The sequence below is a fragment of the Erythrolamprus reginae genome, chromosome 1 (assembly GCF_031021105.1).
Source record: "Erythrolamprus reginae isolate rEryReg1 chromosome 1, rEryReg1.hap1, whole genome shotgun sequence".
Taxonomy (NCBI): domain Eukaryota; kingdom Metazoa; phylum Chordata; class Lepidosauria; order Squamata; family Dipsadidae; genus Erythrolamprus; species Erythrolamprus reginae.
In genome coordinates, this window is record NC_091950.1 from 117,592,147 (window position 1) to 117,604,862 (window position 12,716).

The following is a 12,716-nucleotide window of genomic DNA, read 5'->3' on the forward strand; positions in this document are numbered from 1 at the left end:
TGATTTGCCTTCAGTAAAGCCATGCTGATTTGGTTCCAATAAGTTATTGTTTTTTAGGTGCTGATTTATCCTATTTTTGAGTAGAGTCTCCATCATTTTAACTACAACTGATGTCAAGCTAACTGGCCTGTAGTTACCAGCTTCTTCTCTACTGCCCTTCTTGTGAATAGGCACAACACTGGCCATTCTCCAATCCTCAGGAACTTCTCCTGTTAATAAAAGTCACCTAACAAGTATCTTACCTGGTAACAGAAATTTCAGCCTCAATTGTGATTGTAAGACAAGGACCACCTGTTGCGTAATATTTCAGACAGTACATTTATCTGAAATTGACAATATTGTTTTTGGCTCAAATGTGGGCCAGATGCATGACACATCTGACCCGCTGTCCACAAGTTTGACACCCCTCACTTAGGGTTTATTTTTGAGATAGGTCTTTTTTTTTCAGAGAAATCCGGTGGGCAGGTCCGTTAGTAGGTAGGTAGTAGAGGTGGATTCCAACTTGAAGAATACTGAGACAGGCAGGTTTCAAAGACGATTCCTTTATTTAGCTCTTTTTGGAAAGTGACATTCAGCAGGGAACGCGTCTGCTGTCAATGAGAAAAGCCGCTCTATTTATACTTTTGCGGCTCGCGCCAAAAGGAACTGTCATGCGTCTGAACCAATCAGACGCGACCTCTTATTATTTACATTATCTGCCCGGAGACAGCGTTTGTACAGATTCAACTATTTACATAGGATTTAACACCCCTCCCTCCTTAGTCTGGAACATGTCAATCAGTTAACCATGTGATATAGTCCTCCAATCTGCTTGGTCTACGCAAGGCTCTTTCCGACCTGCGCAGATCATTTGAGTCCTCGCTTTCGACGGAGGAGGTCGGTTCGCCTGTACCTCCACAGTGCGGCTGGGGCCGAGTTTGAGCTCCGGCCCACTGAGTTGAGTGGGCAGGCACAACACCGACCTCTGAGGACGAAGATGGCTCTGCGTCGCTGGAGGACCTTTCCTGGCTTGGTAAGTCCATTTGTAAATCCATCAAATCGGGTTGTGTATAAAAGTCTGATAGGGGGGAAGAGTTAGCATTAGCGGTTTGATCATGGGAGGATCCAATGCGTCCTCTCAAGTGGTCAATGTGCCGCTTCCACATGAGGCCATCCTCTAGTTGTACATAATAAGTTTGGGGAGCAGTTTGCTGTACAATCTTTCCCTTAATCCAGTTTAACCCCCCATCAAAATTTTTGGCGAAAACATTTTGACCCAGGTACAAATTCCTTTCAGGAGTTACAGACATATAATCATGACAATTATTATTACAATACCGTGGGTGCAACCTGTCCAGAAGGGACCTGAGTTTTCTACCCATTAAGATTTCTGCAAGACTCTTGTGTGTAATGGAATTGGGTGTAATGTGCTGTATTAATAAGAATTGGTCCAAATGTTGCTGTATTTCTCCAGGGCCTGCTCTGCGCAATGCCTCTTTGGCCACCCTTACGTACCGTTCTGCCAGACCATTAACCCATGGCGAGTAAGGTGATGTGAGTGCGTGTCTGACCCCCAAGTTACTTAGGAATATTTCAAATTGCCTGGCTGTCAATTGGGGCCCATTGTCTGACACCAAGATGTCAGGACAGCCATGAGTGGCAAACAAATGGTGTAAAACCCTTATGGTAGCACAAGTGGTTATATTACTCATTGCAATTATCTCAACCCATTTGGAGAAAGCATCTACCACAATCAGAAAATACTGAGACCCTATTGGGCCTGCGAAATCAATGTGTATCCTGGACCAAGGCCCAGCAGGCTTTTCCCACTCTACTGGAGCTGTTTTGGGGGGATTAGGTCGTGACTCCTGGCATGGGTCACACTTGGCTATCCACTGTTCAATGTCTGTATCCAGACCTGGCCACCACAAGTGCCCCCTGGCTAAACTCTTCATTCTGACAATACCAGGATGGCCTACATGTAACATAGTGAGTACTTTAGTCTTTAGTCTTTCAGGAATGATTACTCTATCACCCCACAATAGACAACCCTTAATATATGACAATTCTAACCTTTTGGTTTTAAACTCACTTAATTTTGCCTCTTCGGGGTCTCCGTGCCATCCCTTTAGTACACAATTTATAACTTTTTGTAGAGTTGGGTCTTGCTGGGTGTGCACAGCCACTTCCTTTGCTGTTGTTATTGAATTCTCCTCAAAATCTATTAATAACACATCCTCAGATGGGGCTGGGTCTTCAACTAAGTCTGACATAGGGCACCTACTTAGGCCATCAGCATGGTTGATGGTTTTGCCCCCTTTGTGAATGAGCTCATACTGGTACCCTGAGAGAAATAAGGCCCACCTAATTAGTCTGGGGGACATAAATGGAGGTGTTGGCTTGTTAGAAGCCAGAAGGCCCAATAAAGGCTTGTGGTCAGTGATCAATTCAAACCTCCTTCCAAACAGATAGTTATGGAACTTTTTTACACCAGCCACTAAGGCTAAAGCCTCCTTATCTAATTGGCCATAATTTCTTTCAGTGCTAGTCATTGTTCTGGAAAAGAAAGCGATTGGGGCTTCAGTATTATTAGGCAGGACATGTGCCAATACCCCACCTACCCCATAAGGTGATGCGTCGCACGTAAGCCTGACGGGTAGTAATGTACTATATTGAACCACCACGCTCTTGGAGGTTAATAATTGTTTAATTTGAAAAAAGGCTTCGTGCTCAGTTTTGCCCCAGGTCCAGGGAATTCCCTTCTGAAGCAGCCGGTGTAGGGGTTCTGCTGCCGTTGCCTTCTGTTTCAAAAAGATAGAGTAAAAATTAAGAAGGCCTAGAAAAGCCTGTAATTCTGTTTTATTTTTTGGTTTTGGCGCTTCTCTGATAGCTTTTAACTTTTCGGTGGTGGGGTGGATACCATTTCCATCTATTCTATATCCTAAGAATTCTACACTTTCAGTTCCCCACACGCATTTGTCAGGTTTGATCCTCAGGCCCTTAGATTGCAGTCTATGCAAAACCTCTCTTATTCTTTGGTTTAGTTGTGATTGGTTTTCACCACAAATTAATATATCATCAAAGTAGGGGATAGTCCCCTTAACCCCGGTCAATAAACGTTCCATTATGCTCTGAAAAATCCCAGGGGCTATGCTTACCCCAAATTGTAGTCTGGTGCATTTAAAGGCACCCCTGTGGGTAACGATAGTTTGTGCTAGTGATGTTGGTTAATCATCTGGGAGTTGTTGGTATGCCTGTGTGAGGTCGATTTTTGCGAATACCCTCCCTTCCCCCAGGGAGTGAAGGATTTGTTACACCACTGGAATGGGGTATGGGTGATGTTGGAGGGCTTTGTTGAGTGTGGATTTATAGTCTGCACAGACTCTTAAGGAGCCATCTGGTTTTAGAGGTGTGACTATTGGCATTTCCCAAGGCCCTTGTTCTACGGGGACCAGGATGCCCTGGGCTATGAGTTTATCGAGCTGTAGGTCAAGCTTCGGGAGAAGCGGTAAAGGCACCCTTTGGGGCTTGAGTCTGACCGGGGGGACCTTAGGGTCGATAGAAAACGATATAGGGGGGCCTTTATAAGTCCCCAAGGTGGGGCTAAAAACCTCTGGAAATTCCTGTAAGAAATTGGGAATGTTATCAGAGTTAACAGTACAGATACCCGAAATTTCAATACCCAATGGGTCCATCCAAGTTAATCCTAGAAGAGAGTGTTTAGCCCCTGCAACCACAACCATAGGAAGGAGACATTTAACATTTTTAAAGTTAACAGGTACATGTACTTTTCCTAACACAGGTATGATGTTCCCTTGAAAATCTCTAATTACCAATGGAGTTTGTAATAGATCAGATTTTAAGAGGTTAGGCATGTACATCTTAAGCTTTTCCCATGGCATAATAGTATATTTAGACCCCGTGTCCTGTTCCAGATTGCATGGTCTGTTGTTTAGGAGCAGCGAGATTACAATTTTGCTCCCATTTTTCGTTGTTGTGCTATTTACAGAAAATTGTTCGTTACCTCTTGTGTAGTCGCGGTTAGCGGTTGGGTAGTTTCTGCGGCTGGAACCTCGGGGGAATCTGTTGTCTCGCGGTTGGGTTGTCTGGTTGTAAAATCGAGGAGGACGAGGAGTGGCCACATCAGTTGCAGCGGCGGCAGATAGCGTCCCGGAAGGGGCAGCGTTGGCGCGGATGGTTCCCTCGGCAGCCGGAGCAAGGAGCAGTGGGGCGAGGGTATCTGGGTTTGTTGGGGATGGATTTTAAAGCAGGACTTCAGCAGGCAGGAACCAAAGTGAAAACAAACTTTTATTTTATAAACAGAAATAAGTACATTGTGCCAGCTGCGCTTTATCAAGCAGCTTCTAACGAAAACATGGCTGCAAGCACACAAGAAGGTTAGATTAGAATGTGCTCGCTCACATAAGCAGGCGGATATATATATAGGAAACAGAGAAAGATAAGGATTGTGGGAGTGATGTAAGAGGGGGTGTGATCAGAGAAAATAAAGAAACACAGCAACACTTTAACTAAGGAAAGTCTCTGTTGGCTGGCAATTCTCAGCGTGACACCCCTTCTTTGGCAGTCATCAGGGACATTGATTCACTTAAGGCACAGTTTCTCAGAAAGGTATTCGTGTTGGTCAGCTGGCAGTGGCTTATTCAGCACATCAGCGATCTGTTCATTTGAAGGCACATATTGTAGTGTCACGAATCCTTGTTGCACATATTTTCTTGCATTTTTATATCGTAAATCGATGTGCCGTGAACGTGCTCCCACATATTCAGCGTCAGCAATGAATTTCACTGAAATATTATCTTCCATAATAACAATAGGTTTCATTGGCTCCGCCCAGATACTAGTAATGAGAGCAGAAACATTGGTTAAATCATTGCAACAGTCAGAAACACAAGCATATTCGGACTCAGTGGAGGAACAAGAAATAAATCTCTGCTTTCTGACTTTCCAATAAATTGGACACCCATTCAAAAACATTATAAAACCAGAAGTACTTTGACGAGTCTCAATGTCACTCGCCCAATCAGAATCTGCATAGCAAATCAGTTTAGGATACTTGTTTTGTTCTGGTTCCAGGAACAACTATGTCCATCGTGTGCTTCATGTATCTGAGCAATCTCTTTATACATGACCAATGAAATACAGTCGCGTTGCCTACGTGTCGTGACAACAAATTCACACTAAGTGAAATGTCGGGTCTTGTCCAACTACTAATATATAACAATGACCCAATTACTGAGCGATAAAGTGTTTGGTCCTTAAACAAAGGACTATTTTGGTATGTCAACCTATAAAAGTCTGTCTGCATTGGAGACCGAAATGGGCGTGCATCAGCCATGTTGCATTGTTGTAACAATTGATCAATCTTGTTTGATTGTGAGAGACTAAACCCCTTCTTAGTTTTCTGAATTTGAACCCCTAAGTAATCATGAATGTGTCCTAAGCTTTTCAGTGTGAAATGTTTTTCTAAACCCTTTGCAAAACTCTCACTCATATGTTGATTTGGACCAATATACACAATATCATCAACATACACAAGAACAATTTCATAAACATTACCTTGCCCTTTTGTAAACACGCATTGATCAGAGTCGGACTTAATAAAGCCCATTGAATTTAGTCAATTAGACATCTATGCCACATTAAACCAGATTGTTTCAATCCGTATAGACTCTTTTGCAAGCGCCAGACACATCCTTCCTGGTCCTGGAATCCGGGTGCGCCTTTCACGTAGATTTCTTCATCTAGATCGGCATTCAGATAGGCAGTTTCAACATCAAACTGGAAAACTTCTAAATTCAGGGCAGCGGCAGTTGTTAAGGCAATTTTGACACTTTCATTTCTGACAGTAGGTGAATAAGTATCGGTGTAATCATCAGGAAAAGTCTGAGAGAAGCCTTGTGCTACTAATCTAGCTTTGTATAGTTCCTCACCGTTTGGCTTTCGCTTAATTCTATAGACCCATCGTGTGCTAATAACTCTCTTATGTTCTGGAGGGTCAACATGTTTGTACACCTTCAATTTCCTTAAACTGTCAAGTTCAGCTTGCATGGCATCATACCATTTTTCCTGTTCAGGTTCAGGTAAATGTTTTATTTGATAAAAATTATCGGGAGAAAGTAAAACATTGTTACAAATAACAGGAAACAATTTTTCAGCTACTTGCGCTTGATATCTCTGAGGAGGAACTCCTTTTGTGGTTCTCTTGGAACGTCGTAGAACCGTGGTCCATTCATTTTGGTCATCTCCATCTTCATTTACATCGCTAATAACATCATCTGCGACTGGTGAAGACTGTACATCAGGAACATCTGGGACAACTGAAACATCTGGAACATCTATCTGAGAGTCAGGTTGCGCTGTACCTTGAACATGTTTAGGAAAATAAACTGATGTGTCGTTACTGTGTATCCTGGACCAATTTGTATCTTCCTCAAATTTTGCTGAATTGGAAACAATAGCTCTGTAGTTAGAGTCAGTAAATTTATAGTACTTGGAACTTTCATCAAAACCTATAAATCTCAATTTTTGTGCCACTGGACCACCCTTCTTTCTTTGAGCCAGTGGAATATTAACCATGGCATACGAGCCAAATATGTGAAGGTTTTGAATATCAGGCTTCTTCCCATAAAACATATAGTACGGAGTTTGTTTTAACACACTGCTCCAAGTACGATTAACAAGGTAGTTTGCATACTTTAATGCTTCACCCCAATAAGCATTATCGAGATCAGCGTCTTCTAAGAGACAGCGATACATAGTCTGTAGAACACCTTGCCTTCGTTCAGCAATCCCATTGTGGACTGGAGTGTAAGGGGCTGAAGCTTGGTGCCGTATTCCTTTATGTCTCATCCAGTTCTGGAATCGCTGAGACATAAACTCACCACCACGATCACTTTGGATTCTTCTGATATGGACACCGAATTGATTGAAGACCTTTGCAGCAAAGTCTGTAAAGATCTGAAACGTCTCTGATTTCTGTTTCATTAGATACACAAAGCCATATCTAGAAAAACTATCAACAATTGTTAAAAAATACTTATTGTTACCCCTAGTAGGCCGAAATGGACCGACAATGTCGGTATGAACCAAATCGAAAATGCGTGAAGACAAACGAAGGGCATGTTTAGCAATGGGGGCAGCCTTTGATTTAAATTTATTACAAACAAAACAATCAAGATAAATAGGACAATTACTATCAACTTTGAAACCGTTCACGCACTCAGGCATCTTAGATAATACATCATAGGAAGCATGGCCCAAATGTCGATGCCAACGGTGGATGCACCTAGAATGAAAAGGTTTATTTTTTAGTAAAGGTTTAGCATTTGCAACATTATGTGGAACACCTTGTGATTCATTGGCTTTATGAGCCTCTGATTTTATAATAGCAGCAGGTTTTCTCTCTGGGCCTGCGCTTTCATGTTTTGGAACGCTCATACTTACATCTACCAATGAACGAAAGTTCGGCTTGAGGTAGAAAACACCACCAATCGGAATGGCATGTGCGACAACAGTGCCATTTCTAATCATGTGGATATCAGAGTTCAATAGCATTGCTTTGTAGCCTAAGTCTTTGTTTAGGCGATGAAGGCTGAGTATGTTGCTTTCAGAATTTGGAATGTAGAGAACGCGTGGAATCGTCTGGTCCAGTTCATCTATATAGATTGTTCCTTCTCCTTCAACTCGGGATAAGTTTTTTGAGAATCCATACACCTCCTTAATATCAGATTCATGTAATTCCGTAAAAAGTTCTTTTTGGTGAGTAATATGAAAAGCAGCTCCACTATCTAAGGCTCTTTCTTCTTGTGTCCAGAGTCTGTTTGGCGGGTTGAATACGATGGTGTCAACCCCTTCTGCAGCTAATATCAGCGTGATCTGGTGTAACCACGTCTTATAATTTCGCCCATTATTTTGAAGTTGAGACTCACCTTGCAGTGGTGACAAAGTAGAGAATTGTCTTGGAAATGCAGCCGGCATCTGTTGTTGCAGTTGAGGGCGTGGTGCCAATAATGGCTGAACCGGTTGAAGTGGGATTTACACCGGGTGCACGGGCATAACAGGAGCTTGGGGCGGTTGTACCTGTGAATATTGCACCCCTTGATCTGGTTGGGGTACCTGCTGAAAAAAGTTCTGTTGAGGTACAAACCTTCCCTTGCTTGCAGAATAAAATTGTTCTGCTGAAGCTTCTTTATTCATTTGAAAATCTAAAAAAGAATCTTTTTGGCACGAATCAACATTTCTCCGATCATCTGGTAACTTATATTGCTTCGCTCCTAGCTGTTCCGGTAAACTAGGATTTACAGCTATCTCTGCCTGGAAATGTGGGCTAATTGCCCTTGCTTCACCTATTTGATTTACAGGCTCAGTTAAACTAAGCAAGTTAGTAACTTCACTTATCTGTTCGATGGATGTCTGCTGAGTTGAAAAATTACTTTGAGCGAGGCCCGGCAGATGTTCAGACGGAGTCGGCATGATGCTTTGAAGTTCAGAAGAAGAAAAATCAAATGGTCGCTTTTCTATCTGTCAGATTCTCTCTTGCCAATACTGCAAACACCGTAATTACCGCGCTCGATGAACTGTACCGCCCTATCTCTCCTGAGGGCACATGCCTGTTGTTCACTGATTTTTTTTAATGCAAAATTAAAACCTGGAGAGAAAATTGCTCCACACTTGTCGAAGCTCTTGGCGATGCAGAAGGAATTGATCGAAAGAGGATACAATATTAACCATCCTCTGCTACCATGTTGGGGATGGATTTTAAAGCAGGACTTCAGCAGGCAGGAACCAAAGTGAAAACAAACTTTTATTTTATAAACAGAAATAAGTACATTGTGCCAGCTGCGCTTTATCAAGCAGCTTCTAACGAAAACATGGCTGCAAGCACACAAGAAGGTTAGATTAGAATGTGCTCGCTCACATAAGCAGGCGGATATATATATAGGAAACAGAGAAAGATAAGGATTGTGGGAGTGATGTAAGAGGGGGTGTGATCAGAGAAAATAAAGAAACACAGCAACACTTTAACTAAGGAAAGTCTCTGTTGGCTGGCAATTCTCAGCATGACAGGGTTGTCTCGATTGGTCACTCTGTAGAAGGAGACAGTTATCCTCGGAGATGGCAGGTGGGCTGAGGTCGTCTGGGGCCTCGGCGCGGGAAGGCGAAGAGACGATTTTGGAAACGGTTTCTCTTTTGTCATGTTCTTTTAGCTCTTTGGTGGCAGCGTCGGCGACCTCGGCGGTTTGTGCCAACTTGATTACCGCCTGGAGAGTAGGCTCGTCTTCGGTGAGGAGCTTGTTGCAGACTGTGGCATTTCTCATTCCGACGATGAGGGCATCAGTGAGGCGAGCTTCCGGGCTGTCAAACTTGCATTTTGACAGCACCGTTCGAAGTCGTGTGGCGAATTGGTTAATGGACTCGGAGTCGAGTTGTGTCATTCTAGAGAACTGGTGCCTGAACACGACGGCTGGCTTCGTGGGTTTGAAGTGGTTAGCGAGCCTTGCTTGTAGGTCGTCCCATGGAACGGATTTTGCTGGCAGCGGGTCGGTTAGAGTTTGTGCGAGGTCAAAGATTTCTGGGCCACAGTAGTTTAAGAAAATTGCCCGCTTTCGGTCGGCGTCGGTGTCCCTCATCCCGGCGGCTTCGAGGAAGATTTCGAATTTTGCCATGTAGGCGTCCCAGGATGACTTCTCCGGATCGGAGTATTCAGGAGCCCGGCCGATTTGAAGGTTGTTCATCTTGCACGCGTGGTTTTCTCCGTCCGTCGTCGCCAGTGAAGAATACTGAGACAGGCAGGTTTCAAAGATGGTTCCTTTATTTAGCTCTTTTTGGAAAGTGACATTCAGCAGGGAACGCGTCTGCTGTCAATGAGAAAAGCCGCTCCATTTATACTTTTGCGGCTCGCGCCAAAAGGAATTGTCATGCGTCTGAACCAATCAGACGCGACCTCTTATTATTTACATTATCTGCCCGGAGACAGCGTTTGTACAGATTCAACTATTTACATAGGATTTAACACAACTGGTTCTAACTGGTTCTTTAGAACCAATAGTAATTTGGCGATGATGTCATGGAGTTGCTTCTGTCTCTATGGGTTCTGCCATCTTGGATTTTGCTTCTGTGCATGTGCAGAAGCTAATTTTTGCTTCTGCGCATGCCCAGAAACTATTTTTTGATTGCTGTGGGTGCCTGCGGGTAGGTAAGTGGATGATAGATAGATAGATGATAGATAGATAGATAGATAGATAGGGAGGGAGAGAAGGAGAGAGAGAGAGATAGGAAAGAGAAAGACCATTTGGTCCTTTACAAATGGTTAGAAAATAACATATCCTCAAACAGTGCTATACTGCCACATTTTCCCCACACAGTGCATAATTTAATGTAGTTGAAAAGTCTTCTCTGTTTACTAAGCGAGCATATTGTACCTTTGAACATTCACTCACATAACTTCTTGCTACAATTTCAAGGCACTTTCTTGGAGAATGGAAAACTCAGGAGAGTTGATTTGGTTTAGTGATTAAGGTGTCAGGCTAGGAAGCAGGTGACTCAGAGTTCAAGTCCCATCTTAGCCATGAATGCTAGTTGGGTGACTTTGAGCCAATCACTTTATCTCTCAGCTAAAGTTCATAGCATTGTGGTTATGGGGGAAACAGGAAGAAGGAAGGTGCATTGGATATACAGTATTTACCACCTTGAGATATTTTAAAAATAAGTCAATAACTTTGTCAGGATACAAATAAACAAACAAACAATTTTTGGGGTGGAGTTCCAAATTTTACTACCAGTACTGTGTTCCTGACAGTACCCGTAGCAAACAGTTTGAATTTATTGTCTATTTATTCAACAAACAAGCAAGAAGATCAGAACAACAAGAACAACAAGATATATACATATAGAAAACATCCAATTGAAAAGGGAAGCGGGGGTTATTACAAATTTTACAAGAACATGGTAAACTTCCCCTTAATTTTGGGTTGACGGAACAAAGATTTAGAGAACAGATTTCATAGCTGAATTTTAACATTTCAATAGCTAGCTGATTTATTCCTTTGCAAGTTGAATGAACACATTTTCTCCAGATGCTGGAAAACCTATTCACAATGTTGATTTATGTATTCAAAAGTCTAAATGTTCATCTCCTTTTCTCTCTTCTGCTAGAATATGTAATAGAAGACAGTGCAGAGCCAACCTTGTCTATGCTCAGAAACTAAACAGGACAGGCATGGTTAGTAGATGGATGGGGAAACCAGCCAGCAATTCCAGGAATGTAGGCTAAACTGAAAAATCTAGGAACATAACGGCAAAACACTTTTACGTACACTGTTGCTCATAAAACTTCATGGATGTGTTTATGAAAGAAGCAATATAAAATGTTTGAATATTTGCATGGAAAGTCTATAGAGACAAACATAATAGCTGTGCTTTATCACTAATCAGGCCAAAACGTTCCCATATTAAATTAAGTATAAGAACAGACAGAGCACTCTTGTTAAGTTCTGTTAAGACATCTCACTATTGAAGATACAGTTCTATTTGCAAGGATCCTGTTCGAATAATAAGAAATCCGAATTTGGCCTGACCTGCTCTATCCAACTTCTGAGAGAAACAGCCTCAGTTTTTGGAGCATTGGAGAAGCTTTATTTGTTTTTTTGCTTTTGTTTGTTTGAATATATTAGCTGCTCAACCAGTAGTTGAAACATGTTTGTAACAAAGTGCAAAGTTCATTTCCAAGAGCATACAAACTACAGTTGTTAATTACTATGACCTGCACCATCTTTTAAAACATTTTAAGGTTTAATATTTATAGTTAATATGAAATAATATTAAAATATGATTGTTATTGTTATTATTAAAATATGATTGTTACTATTATTATTAACCTTCTATTCCAAAAGAAAACTATTTCTGAATTTACAAGAATGGAGCTTTGGACTTTTTTTTCATCCTTATTTTATAAGAAGAAACAACTGCAGGTTATGGTTCTAGCAACCAGAAAACAAAAATCAAAGGAGAATCCCCAAATACTACTAAAATAATAAATCACTAAAGAATTTGTAAATAACAGTGATCAGATATTTTGAATAATGCACAAATTATGGATCCACTTCTTGATCCATAATTTTAAGGACAATTGTTAAGATTTCAAAACAATGATGCAACTTTTCATAGTCAATGATGCAACCTTCTTCCTCCAGCTTTGGCTTTTATAAGCATGTTCTTCACCTTTTTTTCACCTTATTTATCTGTGCATTGATGGTGCATGTCATAAGAGTCATTGTTCTCTGTGCTCAGTCACTCTGAAGGACTCCTGCCTTTCCATTAACCTCAAATTATAATGCACATGTTCTGCAAATATTATCATATCATACAATTGCCTAATAAAACTAATTGTTCGTCCATTATTTGTTAGGTTGGTAAGCATTTATTATTTGGCTGTGATTTCACTCAAGCTAATGAACAAATTGTTGGAGGACATAACACTTACTTTTACTAAGAGAGGTAGAAAATGATGATGATGATGATGATGATGATGATGATGATGATGATAATAGACAAAGAGTAACATATCTACTGTCTACAGAAAGTGGAACATTAAGATCTAGTATAATACTTGTAATGACTCAGGAAGATTATATTGCTATATTCCATGGCATTTTTGTGCCATTACAGCACTTTTAACCTTTAAAAAATTTTCTCCTTACACCATATGACAGATAGTC